Consider the following 18,682-nt stretch of genomic DNA (forward strand, 5'->3'; position numbering starts at 1 on the left):
CAGGGTCATTAAGAATAATAAATTAAGGAAAAAAAGCAAAGGGGAGAGAAGAATTTGGATGTGGAATTAGATGTGGAGGTAGCTCAGCAGGCAGAAGAGGGCACATTTTCTAATTATGGCCAGCTTTCACACATTGGTCCTTCTCTTGAAGATAAGCCATGGCCATCCAACTGGCAGCTCATGGGTCACATGCAGCCCATGAGCAGTTCATGTGCACTCATCAGGGCTCTCACCTTGTCACTGTGCCCCTCACCACTCCTACTGCAACAGCAGCTGGAGTCTCCAGGCTCCCACACCCTCACCTAGCTGCTGCTTCCTGCCTTCACCCTAGGGAGCAGACCAGTGTGGCACCATGGTGAGGTGAGGGTGAGGACAGGGCCACATGCATAGGGAATTGGCTGCAAAGGGCTGTGGGAGGGTGGGAATCTCATGGCTGTGTATTGCACAGGGAGTGATTATGTCTGTGTGGCACAGCGGTGGTGGGGAGAGGGTCTTCACAACATACCTAGGGCACTCCCCACAGAGTGCATGTGGTCCCTGGGGGCTTAGAAGTTGAACAGCCCTGCCATCGGCTGAGGAAATTGCCAAACCCAGATTATGAAAAGCTCCAACTCTGTTCCTCAGGTAGCTTTCTACAATCAGAGCAAAGCTCAACTATGAGAGATACAGCTTCTCCAGGTCTTCATACAAGACTGGAATGAACTCCTGCTAGAACTGAGGCCCATCACCAGTCTCTTCACTTTTCCCTTCAGGAAAAGGTACACTTCGGTGTGCCTTCAACAGAAGCACACAGCAGTATGCCCACTAAACACATACAAGCAACCTAAAAGATGGCATTGCATATAATTCTTCTGGTGTGAGCATAAGTGCAAGAATGAACCGCCTGTGACAGAGGTGAGTGAGGTTGCTCAGCGCACTATTGGAAGGCATTCAAATACTAGACAAAGCAGCTGGTTTGGGAATTTAAATAAAAAAGAAAGGAATGCAAATAAAGGCCTGGAGGCAGGAGAGCTGGAAAAGGCAACTGAGGAGGAGAAATGGAACAGAATGCAAAGCTGGGGAGGGAGCTTTGAGAAGAGAGGCGGAGGTGTCATTCAGAGCCTTAAAGGTGAAAATTAGCGTTTGGAAAGGGAAGGAAGGGTAAAGAAACCAATGAATGGATTTAAGAAATGGCATGGCAGAATGAAGCAATCAGGAAAGGACAATGATTTTAGCCAAAGCAATTGAAGGTTTGTTATTGCTGAAAAATGGATGTGACTTCACATCAAAGCGCTTGTTCATAATACAGTTCCTGAAAAAGCTGAACTGCACGGCTGCAGTGATCCTGAGTCTTTTTCTTGGCATGGGATGGAAACACCTGATTAGTGGGAAGAATTCCTGACCACTCCGCCACCATGACTATCTGGAGTTTCGCTGTTTGCCTTCAATACAGCGGTCCTCATACTGTCACTATCTAATGAATTGAGAGCAAGTATCTCTGTGTTTTCAATGAAATTTTATCCTTGTCAAGCTAAGAGACTTTTTACTACTACATTTTAAAACAAAATGAAAAAAAAAACAATTTTATACTGCATAAGGTGTCACAAATGTGTGCAGAGCTGAGGGTCAGCAATGTAAACTTCCCTGTACTGTTTGACCAGTTCGAGGTCTAGGTGGGAACAGTAATCACCATCACCTGACAGGAATGTAACCTTGCCTAACTCTGCACCAACCATTTTAACTTGGACAGGGTCCAAGATGAAATTCAGTTCCTTACCAACACTTCCATTTCCTGTTCAACCCCCTTTGCACTGCACTGGTAGCAACAGCTGCCTAGGGAGTTATTTAACTTATGAGGCCTAGTTTCAATGCTTTCCAGCTGGCACCTACAACTGACTAATGCCCCCTACAACCAAAGATGCTCCCTGTCCTAGGAGGAACTGACCCCCTGACCCCCTGACTTAGGAGTACCCCTTTTATCAGTACCTAAATCCACTCCCTGTTCCTCAGTGCAATTAAGTAGTCCCCTTCATAGACAGTGGGGCACTCAATCCCTAATCCGAGGTGTGGCCCTTACATGGATACATGCCCTGGCTAAAGACATATATACAATCTGGGAAGGGAGCCAGGCACCAAGTCACATGACTAGGATTCTCAACAAATCAGGGATTACTCTGACTACTCTGGTCAGAAGAGACTTGGAGGAAGCTGGAAAAGCCTGCTGGAGGCTCAACCTTGCTTTGTGCAAAGTGGAAGATTATCTTGTTTTAGGGAGAAGCTAGGACCTGGAACCTGACCAAATTACAGCACAGCCCCAGGAAGAAAGGTCTATTTTCACCCTGCCTGAAGGGAGAAACCCAAGCCAACACCTAAGGCTAGCAAAGTCTTGAAGGTCCATCCTAGAGAGTACAGGCTAGTAGATGCAGAAGCACTGGAAAGCAAATGAAGTAAGTCTGGGTTTGAGGTATGGGGTACACAGGCCAGTTGTTTAAGGTTCTCAGTGTAGGGAACCCAAAGCAGAGGGTAGGTGAAGTTCCCTTTATGTTACTGATCTGGTAGAGCGAAGCAACTTCTGCTGCAAGAGAAAAAAAAAGGTGGGGGGGGGCAGGGAACTAAAACAGAGTGTGGGAAGCTGAGCTCAGGAGACATAGGGATGAAGACTATTGTGTGCCTAGTATGGGTCCAAAAAGGAAGGTTTACATTCTCCTTTAGGCTTTGACTTTCTCTAAAAAGTGATTAAACTGCAGGGGTAATTTACATCAGCTGAGGTCATTGCAGGACCCCTGGCATGGCTTTACGAGCACTCATGGTGCTCTGGTGTGGTGCCAGAGGACTGGAGGAGGGCCAATGTGGTTCCCATCTTCAAAAAAGGGAGGATGGAGGACCCAGGAAACTATAGGCCAGTTAGTCTTACCTTGATCCTGGGCAAGCTTTTTGAGAGAATTATCCTGGCGCATATCCACAAGGGGGCAGTGGGGGAGGTTATGTTTAGGGGCAACCAACATGGGTTCATCACTGGCAGGTCCTGTCAGACCAACCTGGTGGCCTTCTATGACCAGGTCACCAAATCCTTAGATGCAGGGGTAGCAGTGGACATAGTCTTTCTGGACTTTAGGAAGGCCTTCAACACTGTCTCTCACCCCATCCTCATCAAAAAAACAGGGGACTGTGGTGTTGACACCTACACAGCCAAATGGGTTGCTAACTGGCTGGAGGGCCGCACCCAGAGAGTGGTGGTCGATGGGTCATTTTCGACTTGGAGGGATGTGGAGTGGGGTCCCCCAGGGCTTGGTCCTCGGGCCCGCACTGTTCAACATCTTCATCAACGATTTGGATGAGGGGGTAGAAAGCACCCTGTTCAAGTTTGCTGATGACACTAAGATGTGGGGGGATGTGGGTGCACTAGAAGGGTGCAATAGGCTACAAGCTGACCCTGACAGGTTGCAACGGTGGGCGGATGAGAATAGGATGGGGTTTAACACTGATAAGTGCAAGGTGTTGCACATGGGGAGGAAGAACCGGCACCACACTTACAGGTTGGGGAACTCCCCTTTTGCCAGCACGGAGACGGAAAAGGATCTTGGAGTCGTCATTGACCTCCACGATGAACATGGGCCAGCAGTGTGGGGAGGCAGTCAAGAAGGCCAACCGTACCCTGTCATGCATCCACAGATGCATCTCGAGCAGGTCCAGGGAGGTGATCCTCCCCCTCTATGCAGCACTGGTCAGGTCGCAGCTGGAGTACTGCGTCCAGTTCTGGGCGCCACACTTCAAGAGGGACGTGGACGATATGGAAAGAGTCCAGAGGAGGGCCACTCGTATGATCAGGGGTCAGCAGGGCAGGCCTTATGAGGAGAGGCTACGGGACCTGAACCTGTTTAGCCTCCACAAGGGAAGGTTAAGGGGGGACCTTGTGGCCTGCTACAAACTGGTCAGGGGGGATCAGCAGGTATTGGGGGAGTCCCTGTTCCCCCGTGTGCTGCCAGGAGTGACCAGGAATAACGGTCACAAGCTGGCGAAGGGTAGGTTTAGATTAGATATTAGGAGGCGCTACTTCACAGTCAGGGCGGCTAGGGCCTGGAACCGGCTTCCAGGGGAAGTGGTGCAGGCTCCTAGCCTGGGGATTTTTAAAAGGAAGTTAGATGAGCACCTTGCCGGGGTCATCTGACCCCGGTGCTCTTTCCTGCCAAGGCAGGGGGTCGGACTAGATGATCTACCTAGGTCCCTTCCGACTCTAGCTACTATGAAACTATGAAACTATGAAACTGTGCAACTTGTTCCAGTAAAAGATATCACCCACAAAAATCCTTGCTTCTTGCATAATTCCTGAACTATCAAGGCTACTGTATCACTCCCAACACTACTAAAATATATTAGACAGTTTTCCATCCATTTAATCTGTACTCTATTAATAGTGTTTAGTGCCATTTCTTTTTAAATAAACAGAGTATGTGGCACTAAGTCAAGTGCCTTACACTAGTTTACTACATTTTGCAATACTGCTTGTAAAGAATGGCTTGGTTACACATTAACCAAATTTGTAATCTCAAAGAATGAAATCAGGTCTGTTTGATAAGACCTATTTTCCATAAAACCCTGTTGACTGGCATTAGTTATATTTTTCGTCTTGAATTCTTTAATAAATGAATAATGCACCAACTTTCCCATAATTTTGCCAGGGGCTTATATCAGGCTAACCAACCTGTAGTTAACTTGGTTATCCCAGATGATCTTTTTAAATGCAGGCATGATCCATGCATGCTTTCAGCTTTCTGGAATTTCCCAGAAACATTCCAAGATTTATTAAAAAATCATCCACAGATAAAAATCTTCTCAGCTAACACCCTTTTGGACACCTTAGGTAAAAATGATCTGGGCCTACTTGATTTAAAAAAAAAAGTTAATCACTAGCAGCTATCCAAAACTGCCCTCCATTAATAATAAAATATAATTATTATACCTTCCTTCTGTCCTAAGAGTGTACCTTCCTTAATACAAATCAGAACTACCTTAAGGAACACACCACCTTTTCTACCTCATCACTAACAATAGTACCAACTCCAACCTAGCAGTAGGTCTACGTCATTACAAGAATCCCTTCTATTTCAAATAAACTCTAGTTCCTTACCGTCTTTAGCTTTTCAGGCCATGGATACTTTCCAGACACCATTAGCTTCCCTATTGTTCCTTTCCCCATTTTGTACCTTATATTTTATACCCATTGATATCTGTTTATCTCATTTTCCATTTCTAGTTGCTTCCTCCACTTCACCACTGAACCTGAGTAAGATTTTAACCAAAGTTATATCCTGGTCACTTTAACGAACTTCCAATTTTCATTCATTGATTTAGCTCTCTAATTTTTACTTCCTTACAATAATATAAAAATTAGTCAGAATTTCTCAGTTTCAGGAAATTAAACCTTTTGAAACTTTGAGTTATAGATTTCATAGACATTAGGGCTGGAAGGGACCTTGATAGATCATCCAGTCCAGCCCCCAACTCAAAAGGCAGGAAGTCAGTTGGGGTCACAGGATCCCAGCAAGAGAAGCATCCAATTTACTCTTGAAGGTGTTCAATGTAGGTGCTTGAACCACCTCCGCTGGCAGGCTGTTCCAGACCTTGGGGGCTCAGACAGGAAAGAAATTCTTCCTTATGTCCAGCCTGAAACGGTCTTGCAGGAGTTTATAACCATTCAACCTTGTCATCCCTTGGGGTGCTCTGGTGAAAAAATGTTCCCCAGATACTGGTGGTCACCCCTGATAAACTTATAGGTGTTCATCAGATCACCCCTGAGCCTGGGCTTTTTTAGGCTAAAAAGCCCCATGGCTCTCAGTCTGTTGTTGTAAGGTCTGTTTTCCTGACCTGTGATCATGCATGTGGCTCTTCTCTGGATTCTCTCAAGCTTCTCCACATCCTTTTTGAATTGTGGGGCCCAAAACTGGACGCAGTACTCCAGCTGCAGCCTCTCCAAGGAAGAGTACAAAGGGAAAATGACGTCCCACGATTTGCTTGAGAAGCATCTATGGATGCAAGCCAGCGTTTTGTTCGTTTTACTAGCCGCAGCATTGCATTGGAGGCTCATGTTCATCTTGTGGTCAATCATGACCCCCAAGTCTCTTTCTTTCGTAGTGCTAGCCAGCGTAGCACTGCTGAACCTATAAGCATGTTGCAGGTTTTTCTTCCCAAGGTGGAGAACCTTGCATTTTTCGGTGTTAAACACCACGAGGTTCTCATCTGCCCATTTGCTGAGCTGGTCTAGGTCAGCCTGGATCGCCCTCCTATCTTCTGGTATGAATGCTTTGCCCCAAAGTTTGGTGTCATTGGCGACCTTGGCCAGTCCGCTTCTGACTCCATTGTCCACATCATTAATGAAGATGTTGAACAATATGGGTCCAAGGACAGAGCCTTGTGGGACCTCACTGGTCACAGGGCACCACGATGATTGACTTCCATCAATTACCGCCCTCTGGTTCCAACCACGGAGCCAATTTCCCAGCCAGGGGATTGTGGTGGACCCAAGGCCACAGCTGGCCAGTTTTGCCAAGAGGTGATCATGGGATACCAGTTTGAAGGCTTTTTTGAAGATATATGACATCAATCTCTTCTCCCTTGTCCAGCTGATAGGTCACCTGGTCATAAAAGGAAATGAGATTGGTCAAGCAAGACCTACCTGCAACAAGCCCATGCTGGCTATCCCTTAGGATGTTGGTGTCAGCCAGTCCCTTAAGGATGGACTCTTGAATAAACTTTTCTAAGATCTTCCCTGGGATAGAAGTCAGGCTGATGGGCCTATAGTTTGCTGGATCCACTTTCCTCCCTTTCTTGAAGATAGGCCCAACACTGACCTTCTTCCAGTCTTTGGGCACCATACCAGAGCACTAGGAGTTCTCAAAGATCTGTGCCAGGGGCTGAGCTATGATGCTCACCAACTCCTTGAGTACCCTGGGGTGTAGATTGTCAGGGCCAGCTGACTTGAAGGTATCCAGCCTCTCAAGGTGTTCCTTTACGAGGTCAGCATTGATGGAGGGCAAGGGATCTCCCTCCCGGACCTCCCTGTCCCATAGTGGGCATGGGGGTCCCATGGGACTGATGAAAAACCGATGTAAAGTACCCATTTAATACGTTGGCTTTTTCCTGGGTGTCAGTTGTCAGTTGTTCCATCTGGTTCAGCAGGAGTCCAATGTTGCCCTTGCTTTTCCTCCGGCTCCCCACATATCTGAAAAAGGACTTTTTACTGTCCTTGATGTTCAAAGCTAGTTGGAGTTCAGTTGCAGCCTTGGCTTTCCTCGTTTGCTCCCTGCAGGACCAGACCAGTGCAGAATATTCCTCCTTGGAGGTGAATCCCATCCTCCATCCTTTGTAGGCCTTTCTTTTTAGCCTCAGGAGGTCTACTAGATCCCTGGGGAGCCAGGGGAGCTGCTGTGCCCTCTTGCTGCCTTTCCTCCGAGATGGAATCGAATTAGCTTGTGCATTGAGGATCACTCCCTTAAGGAGGAAACACTCTTCCAGGACTCCCCTCCCCTGGGGTCATGGTCCCTTAGAACCTCACTGACAAGCCTCCTGAGCTTGCCAGCTTTATGGCGGATGATGTAGGTGATCAGCTGGGGGTCGCTGTCACTCAGCTTCCCATCAATCACTAGGTCACCGATTAGGTCATCCCGAGTAGCCAGTACCAGGTCGAGCAGCGCTTTACCTCTCATTAGCCCATAGACTTCTTGGGTAGAGTACCAGGTAGAGGTTATCCACGCATAATAGGAAGCTTTGCGACTGCTTGGATTTTGCTGAGTGATCCTCCCATGAGATGTCTGGGTAACTGAAGTCACCCATGACAACCATGGTCCTGGAGCATGCGGCCTCAGCCAGTTCCTGGGCGAACTTGTGGTCAAGCTCTTGACTTTGGGTGGGAGGTCTGTAGACTCCCACCATTGTGTTCCCTGTGCTATGTTCCCCATGGATTTTAACCCAGAGGGCCTCCAGTCATCCACCCTGGTAGCCAACATCAGCTTGCAGGAACACGTAGCTTTCCTTAACATAGAGAGCTACACCCCTACCGTTTTTATCTCCTCCATCTCTCCTATACAAGGTATAGCCATCTATACCCATGGTTCAGTCATGGGTGGAGTCCCACCAGGTCTCCGTTATCCCCATGACACCGTAATTATATAGTAGTTATATTTATAACTAGTTGGGATAGTCTTCTGTTTGTCAACGTTGGCTGTAGTCAGTGTTCCTCAGCCACCAACTTCCAGTCAAGTGATTCAGTTGTGTCCTATGGACCTTAGGCAAAAACTAAGAGATAGCAGTAACAATAAAATATTAGCAGATCTAGAAAAAATAAATCAGTTAATCATTTAAAATCGCCTCCTTTATTTGAGCCAGATGCCTTGCTACGCTCCTTGTTGGATCTTTAGGACTACAAGAAAAAATGTTTGGCTGTCCCAACTACCATAAGCACAATCTGGAAGATATGTTTTAGTCCAGGGGTACTTAACCTTCCAACCCTCCAGTCCAGCTGGTCTGGACCTAGCTGTGGGGCAACCCTGCATACTGGCATGATCCAGTGAATAGAGTCATGTCATTTCCCCAGGGGTCCAGAAATCTGATGGCAGGGGAGTGATGGCAGCATTATTTGCTGTGGCTCTCAAAGCTATAGAAATGAATGCTGCAAGCGCTCTCTGCTGCCATGTTTCCAGACCATGGAGAGTCCTGTGGGCTGGATGACACATCCTGACTGTGGACTAGAGGTTGAGTACCACTGTTTTAGCCAAACACAAGTTACTGTGTTCAAAACAGGCATAACTGGATGAAAGTTATTAGTTTGATGTATAAGAAATCAAACTAATGGACTTTCAAGCTAGTAGAGAGCGAACACAGTGGTGAAGATTACCTTAGTTTGGGACAACGGAGGGAGCCTTTTATTGCTTTAGTGAGTTCTGTTAGTTCATATTGTTGACCACGATAGCTCAAATCAGCTGAGATGCACCGTACAATGTTCAGTGAGGTTCCACATTTTATATAAAATTTCAAGATGGATTGGTTAAGGCCTAATGAGCAATTTTGCTCACGATAAGGCAGTAAATATTGCTCAGGATTAAACATTAGGCTTTTCCTGTTATGCACTAATTGGCTGCACCAAATGACTTCATGATGGATTATACAAATAGCTGTATTCATTTTGTATTGGGAGGGGTATGGGTAGAAAGGTATGAACTCAACTAGTAGTCATTAATAGAGGTGTACTGATATATTAGCCAATTTGTATCAGAACTGACAGAAGAAAAATTGACATTATCGGCAATTGGCTTCTATGGCTGATATGGCTGATAATATCAGCGATTAATGCCACGTACATGTGCACAGCTGCAGCATGTACCCAGCCAGGAATGCAGCCCAGCAGCTTGGAGACCAGCATCCAGCCAGTAAGTCTGTGCGGGGGAAGAGGTGTGGAGGAGAGAAGGGTTGCTGGGCGGAGATTGAGGCCCCCATGGTGAGGGAGGGAGTGGGTTTGGGGCAGGGGCAGGAGATGACCAGCTGAGGCAGGGTGTAGGACAGAATTGTGTGCAGCTCGTCCAGAGGGTATGGTGGGATAGGAGGGGTAGCAGCTCCAGCCACAGCGCAGACCCCTCGGGGGGGGCGGAATAGGCCAGGGCTGTGCTCGGGGGGGCAGAGGTGTGAGGGCAGCAGCAGCACTGGGAGGAGGGAGCTACAGGGTAGCTACAGAAAATTTTGGGTGGCTGTAACCCACACCATAGCCTCCCCACCCAGCACCGCCACTACCTGCCCTGAGTCCAGTCCTGGCCCATCCCCCCTGCCAGAAAGAGGCTGACATAGCCCCCAATCCCAAGTGTTCAGCAGGCAGTCTGCCCTCACTCTGTACACAGATCCAGGGGCACATGCCTCTCGTGCTTCCTCCAGGGCACATGCAGCGATGAGAGCTGTCCCCCCCCAACCTGACGAGCCACTCATGGATTCGTCCAGTGTCCCACCCCATTCCCCTGGCCCTGCTGAACTCCCTCTCTCACCATGGGGGCCTTGATCTGCACCACCCCATACCCCTTACCTCCTCCACTGCCCTTCCCCCCCAACAGACTTATCGGTTGGATTTCATAGATTTCATAGACATTAGGGCTGGAAGGGACCTCAGAAGATCATTGAGTCCAGCCCCCTGCCCAAGGGGCAGGAAGTCAGCTGGGGTCATAGGATCCCAGCAAGATAAGTATCCAATTTGCTCTTAAAGGTGTTCAGTGTAGGTGCTTGAACCACCTCCGATGGCAGGCTGTTCCACACCTTTGGGGCTCTGACAGGAAAGAAATTCTTCCTTATGTCCAGCCTGAAACGGTCTTGCAGTAGTTTATGACCTTTTGACCTCGTCATCCCTTGGGGAACTCTGGTGAACAAACGTTCCCCCAGATCCTGGTGGTCACCCCGATAAACTTATAGGTGGCCATCAGATCACCCCTGAGCCTACGCTTTGCCAGGCTAAAGAGCCCCATTGCTTTCAGCCTGTCGTCATAAGGTCTGTTTTCCTGACCTCTGATCATGCACGTGGCTCTTCTCTGGACTTTCTCAAGCTTCTCCACACGCCTTTTGAATTGTGGAGCCCAAGACTGGACACAGTACTCCAGCTGTGGCCTCTCCAAGGCAGAGTACAAGGGGAGAATGACGTCCCAGGATTTGCTTGAGAAGCATCTATGGATGCAAGCCAGCGTTTTGATTGCTTTACTAGCTGCAACATTGCACTGCAGGCTTGTGTTCATCTTGTGGTCAATCATGACCCCCAAGTCTCTTTCTTCCGTAGTGCTAGCCAGCGTAGCACTGCCGAGCCTATAAGGATGTTGCAGGTTTTTCTTCCCAAGGTGGAGAACCTTGCATTTTTCGATGTTAAACCGAACTGTGCCTGAATGCTGCTCTCCAAGCTGCCGGGTTGCATATCAGCCATCAGACTGGTATTGGCTGATATGACTGGTATTGGCCATCGGTATCTGCCAAAAATCTTTATTGGTGCACTCCTAGTCATTAACAATTCTCTCTTCTAAGTACTGTATAAAGATTCACTGCAGGTCAATATTCTGTAAATAAAACATGCCAATACTGTTCATTTTTTTCTTATATTATGTAATATATGCCAACTTTGCAGCAGTTCATCTTCCTCTTGTAAACTCTGTTACCAAATGACACAGGTAATATTTAATAGGGCTGTATGAAATTTCGCTGACTGTTTCATTTCAAAGCTATTTCAACGCATTTCGAGCTCAAAACAGTGAAACTGAAATAAAGCAAAAAGCATCAAAATAGCTTCAAAACAAAATGAGGGCACCTGAAATGTTTCGAAAGTTTTAGAACTTTTCAACCTTTGAAACAGCCTGGTGGTGGGAGGCCGGGGAGAGCCAGGGCTGTGCTCCAAGTGGCTCTGCAGCCCCATGTAGCTCAGCCTGGTGGGGAGCATAGCCCTGACTCTCCCTACCTCTCACCACTTGGCTGCCCACCTCCCACCACTGGGCTGGGCTCTGAGTGGCTCTGCAGCCTCATGGAGCTCAGCCCGGTGGCAGGAGGTGGGCAGAGCCGGTGCTGTGCTCTGCCTCCTGCCACTGGGCTGAGCTCCATAGGGCTATGGAGCCGCTCAGAGTACAGCCCAGCAACTGGAGGCAGGCAGAGCCAGGGCTGCACTCCACCCTTCACTGCCAGGCTGAGCTCCATGGAGCTGCACTGGATGTGGGCTGTGCCCAGTACCAGTCCCAGGCAGCAGCGGCAACCTCCTGTCGTCCAGCATGCAGATCCAGGGGCTTGCACCCCCCGGAGGGCTGTGGGGCTGTGCTGGACTCCTCCTGGGGGTGCAGGCCCCAGGATCTGTGCCTGGATGACAGGAGGCTACTGCTGCTGCCTGGGGCCAGCAGCAGCATCTGTCTTCCCCGGCGCTGGGTGTGGGCTGTGCCCAGCACCAGTCCCAGGTGGCAGCAGGAGCCTCTTGTCATCTGGCACAGATCCGGAGGCCCGCACTCCTGGGAGGAGTCTGGCACAGGCCTGCAGCCCCCCCCCGGCGGGCAAGACCCTGGATCTGTGTGCCAGATGACAGAAGGCTACCGCTGCCGGAAAATTTTGCTTTCAAGAATTTGAGGTGCAGTTTTCAAGAAACCTCTGCACCCATTTCCTTGAAACTTGGCAGGATTCATGCCCTCAGAAAGGGCTACCATGCCTGCAATTTGCATCCAAATGAGGCAAGAAATAATAACATTTTAGGCATTTTCATGATTCGCCATTATAGTTTAGGGGCGAAACGTTAAAACGAGTCAAAACAGCGAAACTGTTTCAATGAAACAAAATGGGACAGTGCTTTGAAACATAATGAAATGAGAAAATGAAACACTGTCCCTTTGAAATGGCAAAATGGATGATGAAATGAAATGACGGTGTTTTGCACAGCCCTAATATTTAAGTACCTTAATGGGTGATGTCTCATAATTACAAATGTAAATGGCCCCTATAATTACTGATGGGCCAGAAATGGAGTGACTAGTATGAAAATCTTGCTCTAAACATCTGCATATAAATTCTGGTGGCTGCTGTGAGCCCCCTCCTCCTGAAGGACTTCCTGTTAAGCATAGGAATTTTTCTCAGCATCAGACATTGGGTGTTAAACATGTTGATCAGTTAAACTTGCTTTGTATATTGCTGGCAAACATCTCCTGGTAGGAAATGGAAATCCATTTGTCCTACCCTCAGAACTATGTTAGGCTTAGCCAGCCTTTGACTACATTTCTTAGAAATTTTAAAACATCATTAGCAGCGTAAGGTGGGGAAGCATAGGCTGGGAGACAAGAGGACATGCAGCAAGCAAAGCAGCATATGTCAGGGAGTAGGAGCTAGGGCAAAGGGGACAGAAATGACACCTGCAAGGCTGTTAAACTATACTGAGTACTTAAAAAAAAATCCCATACAAGTCAAGTGCTTTTGTTTCCTTGCTGTGGGAGGGAAAATGATCAGTGCAGTTTGAACAAGAGAGACATGTTCTTTGTCCAAAAGTGATCCACACACTTGAAAAATTTGGAGAGCTCTCATACAGCCACAGCTTAATCTGGCTACTTTTTTTTTGTACTGTATGTAAGATTTACTTCCCCCTAAGAAGACCGACTAGCAAGAATGCAGAGTAACTGGTTCAGGGTTTGCAAATGGAACAACAACAACAAAAAAACCCCAAACCTGTTTGTTTTCTTTTGTATTAAAGCGTGCTCGACCACATGTTCCCACTTACCGACTGCTCTGTGGCCAAGGTAGCCAGCAGAGAGAGAGAGAAAACATTGTGTCAGGCACCGAGGCTGAGTTTATGCTCAGTAACATCACAGCAGAAAGACTTGGGGAAACATTTGAATAGCAAGGCTCAATTTTCATAGCAAGGCTCAGCATGTAAATATTATATCTTTAACTGAATTTCTCATGCATTTTCCCTAGAGTTGAATTCTTTACACATTGGAGTAAAAGCGGGTTTGCCACAATACAGGACAGTTTTGCTATTTTTTTTTTACTTATAATTAGTAGTATGATAAAGGCATATTTTTTGCATATTATATTGACTTCAGATACCATTTCTGCATTTGGATAGCGGTCAATGCTTATTTTTGATGTATCTGCAGCTTGTCATCAATATAAGATAACGGTTTTCAAAATTCCTGAGCACCTGAATTCCCATTTGTGAGTTCTCAGTAACTCTGAAAAAATCAAGGTATTAGTTCTCATAAATCAGACATTTGAGAAAATCTGCACAAGAAATAAAGAAAAGGTGTTATACTGTACATGATGTTCCACCTGCAAGGACCTGAGTACAATAATTTTGACAATCAGAAGACACGCATACAACTGGTAGGCTCATTTTTTAAAGTTTCCAAGTTACAGAGAACAGAGACACGGCTATCTGGAGCCCCACACAGCAAGAGTTCTGGTCTACGTTATATCCCTGGTATCTATGCTGTGATCATTTAGCCAGGATATAAATCACTGCAGAATTTGGCCCAGTTTTTAAAAAATCCAGACTTTACATTTCACTTTAGTTGTGAAACCCTTTATGGATTCCATTCCCCCCACCCCTTTATTTTTCTTTAAACAGAATCTGTGGAAACTAATCCCACAAACTCTGATTGCTCTACAAATGTATCCAGGAAGTAAAACAAAGGAAAGAAAAAGAATTACTTAAACTGAATGGCAACCCTACCACAAGAACAAACTGGCACTAACTTGCTATTACAATGGAAATTAGAAGGTTTCTAATTGTCAGAGGAGTGAGGTTCTGCGACCAACCTTCATCTGAGTAGTGTGCGCAAAAAACCTAGTTTTAAAATGCAATGTGATGAGTTTAGAAAAGGAATCAGAGGACAGGGTTGCCTGTGACCCAAGAGGTGTTTTCCTGTCCTATATCCCTGACACCAGTGATGATAATGCTGACTATCATTTGTGCTGATTGCCGTGTGTGTTGACTTCAGTCAATAGCTGTACTTTTTTTAATAAACTGAAACTTAGCAGGCACACCCAGAGAAAACGATGTTTTAGTTGAATTAGGGTTGTAGCTGTAATTATTGGTTAGTATCTTACATAGAGCTAAGCATCAGGTAATGCCTGAGTAATTACATACACATGTTTTTATGATGTAATAAGTGTGCCATGTGTTAAAATCTGCATACTTGCTCCTTTAAGACCTTGAAGAGTGCCTGGCATGCATAACCTTCCCACCATGCCTTCTGGAGCACTTTCATCATAAACTTGCTCAATCTCATTTTGCTTCCTGATTATTCCTTGCTTCCTATTGGGTCTTTAGCTAGGTACTTGCTCAATAAAACCAATACTCCAGGAAAGATAAAGAAACAGCTGCTAAAAGAAAAATGGAGAACAACTCCATATTAACACAAGCAGTTCATCCAAGCACTAGATACAGTATTCTGACAAGTGACAAAAACCAGAGTAAATAAATAATGAGTGAAAATTAGTCTGTCAATATGTGACTGCTGACAAAATAATGAAGGTGCGTGCCTGTGGTGTGGCACCATGCCAGTCAGCAGGAACTGGACTGCAGGCCACCTAACAGTGTTTTCATTTTTAGGCTTCTGCTTAAAATGGAAAACCACTGCTCAACATGGTCTTGCAGAGAAGAGGACAATGAAAGGAGAAATGGGCGGTGCTGCTGCAACTGAGACCAGTACAGAAAGTGGTTATTCAAGGCTATTCAAGAAGTTATCACCCAAGCCTATACCATCCCACCAATCCTGTCACCGGCCACCCTTCTCCTCACACTGCTTTCCTGTCTATCAACAAGCTGTTCTGAGCCATTCTCAAGGCTGGCTGTGCATCCAGGTGCTAGATTTCCCATTGTTCCCCAACGTGCATATGCAAGCTTACTCAGCTCCATTATCCAGGATCTACACCTCCTGTTCTATGCTGCTATTGTTACCTGGGACCGCTCCAGTTTGTATCTTCCAGCCTTCAGGAAACAAGTCATCATCTCCTAGATCATGGAGCATACAGCCCACTGACCCCCTGCAACTTTCTCTTCCTGCCTCCAGTCAGCCTCCCTCTGTCCTCCCTTCCCTGAGTCATACGCCAATTAACTTCCATGACCCAATCTCCTTCTCACAGTCCTCCCCACCAACCCCCAGCTAAGCCCTCACTTAGACCAGTTTTCCACCTTTGTGACTGCGTAAATATGTATGTGGAGTTAACTCCGGACCTACACTAAAATAAATTAGTAGGGAATAAGGTCCTTTGACTGCAGTCTACCCACAGAACACTATAATACCACCAAGACTCAAAAATTAAATCATGTTAATTTCCACTTCCTTATAAATGAATATCAGAATACGTCAGAAACTAAATCCTGCTCGAGTCATATCAGCATAAATTCAGCACAGGGGGCAGGCTCTCTGGCTCCATTCTGGCACTTTGGCACCATTCTGGCAGCATAAAAATCCCACAGATCTGCTCTAATTAGACAGCAAGAACTCGCTTGATTGAAGAATGAGCCCAAGATAGTATACAGCAGGAGTGGGCAAAATACAGCCCATGGACCAGATCTGGCACACCAACAGATCTGATGGTGGACGGCTGTCAGCTTGCAGGATCTGGCCCACAGGAGGCCAGCGGCTCCAGCCCCCCTGTGGTGCTGGGCAGGCATAAGAGACTGCTTCAGCCCAGCAGCCTGAGGCCTCAGCGGTTGACCGGGCTGGGCTTCCCAGGCAGGCTGGCAGATGGCAGCGTGAACTGCAGACCCCACAGGAAGGTTCAGGAGCTCGGATGCAGAACCTGCAGTCGGGGTCCACAGCTGACTTGCCGCCCTTCCAGTGTGGTTGGAGCTCTCACCCCAAACCTGCCAGAGGCATCAGCTGTGGACCCAGGTAGGAGCTGCTGCAGCTCTAAGCAGGCAGCATCTCTCTTCTCTGCTCTGCTCTGTCTCTCTCCCCTTTCCCCCCTCCTCCCTCCAGAATCCAACCAAAGCTGAGGATGCCACCCTCCTGCCGTGGCAGCAGCTCCTACCTGGGTCCGCAGCTGAATGCCAGAGCTCCTGGTGAACTATAGTTTTGGCTGGGTTCTAGAGGGAGTGGAGGGGAAGGAGGGCAGGAGGGGGAGAAAGACAGAGAGAAGAGGAGAGAGACAGATAGCAAGAGAGAAGAGACAGAGAAAGATCGAAGACGAAGAGAGAGATAGGACACACAGAGAGAGAAGAGAGAAAAGAGAAGAGAGTGAGAAGAGGAGTGAGAGAGAGAGAACAGAGTGAGAGACAAAGATGGATGTGGCCCTCCCCAAAACTCAGGTCCCCATAACTCATTAAGTGGCCCTCCACCCAAAATAATTACTGACCCCAGTATAGCGGCAATATAGCCTTTTCACCATTATCGCTCTCAGAGCCCCTAGCATAGGGGGCACATCTAGGGGAAGGGGCTACACCAGGACATCGCTACACTCCTGTAAGCCAACCAGAAATTACTATTTAGAGTAGCTATCAGCTACTTGAAGTTGTCCTGAAGATTGAACTGGCAACAGCAAGCCCCAGAAATGGCAGAACACAAAGGTGGCTTGTAGCTCCCTGTCCCTTCACCCTCTCTCCCCAGGGCCTCTTCCAGGTGTAGTTCAGCTGGATCTGGGACACTGATTCCAACTGATTATTTTTGTTAAACTCAGAAAGTGCCAAGGTGCCAGAATGTAATCAAGCCATGTGTTGATTAAAATAAAGCTATCAAACTAGCTCTCAGAAAAATCTCAATATCCTGGTATCTGAATGCTGATTGATGATATCTGCTACTTTAAACATTACATTGGTGACTGTTACCAGTAGATTACTGAAAGAAAAGACTATGTGGAAGAAACTAGAAGGCTTATTTCTAAGCGTACTTCGTGCCTGTTTTATGCTAATTTGATTTCACTGACTTCACTAGAGCTACTCCAGTTATTATCAGAATCATAGTTGCAGGTACAAGACATATCTGATATGAATCCATGTTTAAACAAGGCAGTCTAGATTTGCTGAAACTGGCAGCTGGTTTTACATTTTTGCTATATTACTAATTACTGGATTAAAGAAAGCAAAAACAACAGTTCTGCAAGGCTAAAAAGAACCCAAAGAGCTTTCATGTTATTTTTCTACAGAAAGAGAAAGTAACTGGAGAAGAGTGTCCTTATACTTCCGAAAAAAACCCACATTGAACCCTGTTCTATTTATTTTAATCAAGCTGTGTGCACAAATCTGACTGTGAGCAAATATTGCCAGCATTTGACTCCTAGCGACGGCCATGTGGGTGCCTACTTTAAAAAGAGAGAGAAATACAGATAATATGCCTCATTTTGGGGAGCCCAGTCCTTGGTGGCCTTTGTTTCATCCTGACACTGCAGGATGAAACAAAGAAATCAGAATAGCTATACATAGTCTCCAGTGGTCTCGGGAGAGTCCAATAATGTTTATAAAAGTTTTTTGAACATAAAATCGGATATATCATTGTTATTACTACCTGCAAATATCTTTAGCTGCAAATCAGGAAACCTTGTACCATGTCCAGGTGATAAGGAAATGTAATGCAGCTTTATGGCACACATAATATTAGCTGTCATATCTCATAATCATTGTATTCACAAGGGAGATATAAATGCTGCGCTGCTTTTGTCCAGCCCAGTAGGCATTGCATTGTTTCACAGTTAACATGGCAATATTTTGTGGTAAACACTTCAGGGAACCGAGAGGTTTATGACAAGCTGTCTTCTCTATTAGGGTAGACCATAACAGAGGTGCCTAAAAGATGTGATATGTAATATGTTATGCCTTAAACTTTGCTATGGGCAATGCCACATGTCATAAAGGATTATAGTTTATCTTACATTTCGCAGAAGCCATTTCTGTTTATGTGGTTTGGATCAATGGATCAATATCCTTTCTAAACCTACAAAGCTTACAGTTCAGCATTAACTAGCTTCCTACAACACTTCCACAATTCTCTTCTTTTAGGCTCTCTCACAGCTTGGAAAGACTACAGCAGGCCGAAATGCAAATATTTCAAATATTTACACATATTAAGTGAACTCTCCAACATAAACACCTGCTTAAGTCACTGAATCTAACTGATTAGCATCCTAACATTTAAAATGCTTAAAGGATTCAGACTTTTAAAACAGAACAAAAATCCATTAGAATCTGCAAGCATGTAAACTGCCACAAAAGACCATGTAAAACAGG

The sequence above is a fragment of the Crocodylus siamensis genome, chromosome 3 (genome assembly GCF_052110815.1).
Source record: "Crocodylus siamensis isolate JL-2025a chromosome 3, ASM5211081v1, whole genome shotgun sequence".
Classification (NCBI taxonomy): Eukaryota; Metazoa; Chordata; order Crocodylia; family Crocodylidae; genus Crocodylus; species Crocodylus siamensis.